The following is a 3,262-nucleotide window of genomic DNA, read 5'->3' on the forward strand; positions in this document are numbered from 1 at the left end:
CGACAAAGCTGTACTTTGAATCATCTGTGAATAATATCTATCTCTACTAAAGGGTAAACAACCCTAATATATATATATATATATAACTATGCAAGCCAACGAGGCCGCTATGAATGTGTACAAATAGTAATACCAAAATGAACATGTACAAGGGCCGACAAGGCTGCTATACTGATATACAAGATATACAGGACCAGTCTAAAAGCCTCTAAAGATAACAAAACTGTACTGTGGTCAGGATAGAGCCCCGTCCTACCCATCAAGTCTATATGTACCCAAAAGAACTCCCAAAATCTGGACCTGGTAACTCCAGATGAGATGGAGCTTACCAATCAAGCAGATATCTGACTCTGGTTACTGGGGTGGTCTATTCGACTGTCTATCAGAACCTGCAGGCATGAATTGCAGCACCCTCGGCGAAAGGGACGTCAGTACAGAATGATGTATCGAGTATGTAAGGCAACTGAATAGATGTAAACTGAAACTGAACTGATATATATAATATGTTGAAAGTCAAAGATACTCTGAGACGTACTCACTTACTCTGACTCAACTCATAAGGATATAATAGTATAGCTAGCCGGCTACATATAAAGCTCGGTGTATCTCTCACCAATTATTAAACCGGGCTCTCACCAGCCATTAGGCCGGGCATACAATATCTCTCACCACCCAAGGGCCGTGCATACAATATCTCGCACCAGCCATTAGGCCGGGCATATGATGTCATGACCTATTTTAGGATCGCGCGGGCACCTACCATTCCCATCTCAATAGGCGAATCCTTAACCCAAAATAGAGTCATTTGTAAGCGAAGAACAAGGTAAGATAGTCTCCAAATTAGAACATACTGAAAATGCGGAAATAAAACCATATTACATATAGAAAAAAATAGCGGAATTGTTTACAACAATTTAAGAATTACAACTTTCTTTTCCCATGACCTGATCTAGACTAGTACAAGAGTGACTAAGACCGAAGACTGAATACAACAACGAAAATAAAGACTCAACCTCCATCTATGAATGGGAATGATGGAGGCCTTCGAGATAGGCACTGAGTATCTTTCGGAAAACTCCAATAAGTCGATATCCTAAAAAACTCTACACCTCAAAAGGGATGTAGCAAGAGTAGTATCAGTACAACATTAGTACTGGTAAGCATCATACGCCGACAATGGTTAATAACATAACGGTGATAGAATCTACAAATAAGCATGGTAGGCAAAACTAAGTCAACAATACACATCACCTACCACTTGCCTTAACAAATATAAGGTCCTTATTTCTATTAACTCATTCTTAGGGATTCATTTACTTACCACATTACCACTCACCTTATAGTTCATATAACATACAATGGGTAACAATGCTCAAGTATCCCTGGTCAACTATCATTATTCACTCGAGTTTTAAGGAAAGAGCTCTCGTCGTTCTAGTGTTCATTACTCACCCAACCTAGCAAATCATACACCTTCATATTAAGGTCACCTATCACCGCGCTTTCCCAATACAAGATCACAACCTATAATTATAGCAACTAATCCCAATTGTTGCTAATGTAATTCAATGCATCACAATTATATCACAACAAGTCATCACTTATGTTAAATCATCTAAACCCAACCGTGCCACGTCTCAGTATCATCATTCTGAACCAGTATATCACGTTAGTATTAAAATATATCACCGGAATCAAAGGTACAATGCAATGTAATAATGTATGTATGATGAATGCAATGCATGCACCGTACACATGTACTCTGATGATGGAACATCACCTCTTGGCAGCACAACCCATGAGGGACCCGCGAAGTTCATGTACCAATCCTCACGATTCTGACAAAGACCTCAGCAATCGCTACCAGCACTTGTACCTCGATTTCTGGATAAACATCGGACTCGATCCTCACGTCATTCTCATCTAACTGAGCCTAGCTCATAACATTGTTTCCTTGTATATCATCAATGTATCAACAATATATCATGAAGGATGAGAATGCGTGCAATGTATGAATTCAATGTCAGTAAAAAAATCAATCTCAACAGTACCACACACGGGCACCAATAATATCAATAAAAAGGCTACACAATAAGCCACAATAGAATCACAATCCTCGTCTCAAAACAACAACAAGTAAGGTGCTACAATATCACCATCAAGATATACCATTAGTCACCAATATCTACTATCTCCATGTGGTAACGAACTAACAACAAATAGAACAAGACAAATCACAACACAACAGGGTGGCTAGCCCCAAATCATATAACAAGGCCTAACCTAAGGCAATATCCAACCCAACTTGATGCCCGAAGTTTTACATGCATTCTCCGACAAAATCGACTAAATATATGCTTCGCTAATGAAGTCTCACCATAGGATAATCATAAACCCAAAACTATAATACTGTTACATAATAACCGCTACCTCTTATATATTACCAATCTATGTATCCATCCCAATCTCCGAGATCCTATACATATATTCTCCGTTTCATCTAACACTCGTATATGAAAGTCTAACCAGAGTCTACCAAGAGAAGGAAAGTCGTAACCTACCTTAAGGTCGAACAGGTGCACAAACATCCACTTGGATTCCATCTTATATCTTCCATCTTTGTAGGGAAATAGTAGATCTGAGAAGTCTAGGAACAATGGATACATTCCTGTAAGCAACAATTTAAGAATTTGGGGTCATAGGGGTAAAACCGTCATTGCTCACATAATCATTCTAGATTCTTGATTTATTGCTATTTCACCTCTTTTATGGAAAACAAGGTTTACCTAAGTTAAACTTACTTCACTAATTCACATAAGACATTATTAGCAACTAACAAGTTAACCCATTTAAGAAATAGCAAGGATTAGGCTTAGAACTAGTTATTAAACTAATTCTTGTAATGAGGAAGCCATCCTAGAGTTACTAATTATTCTAGGTCAATCATTACTACAACTACCCAAAGGTATCATAAGATTTGAGAAAGAACCCTCATTTAATGCTCTACTATAATCATAAAAGGTGCAAGAAGAAAGAGGGAGTTAAAGGAAGATGAAATAAGGATTTAAAGAGTTTACCTTCCTAATATTTAAGTATCTAAGGATGGAATTTTCTCTTCGTGGCGGCTGCAAATTTGGGGGAAATAAATATTAGGTCAAGTCAATAAATGGGCTTTAAATAGGGATTTAACTGATCGTCAATCGCTCTGGCGGTCTAGTCGTCACTACAGCGGCACCACTTCAGTGGCTGAAGAATCGCTGGG

The sequence above is a fragment of the Lycium barbarum genome, chromosome 3, assembly GCF_019175385.1.
Source record: "Lycium barbarum isolate Lr01 chromosome 3, ASM1917538v2, whole genome shotgun sequence".
Taxonomy (NCBI): Eukaryota; Viridiplantae; Streptophyta; class Magnoliopsida; order Solanales; family Solanaceae; genus Lycium; species Lycium barbarum.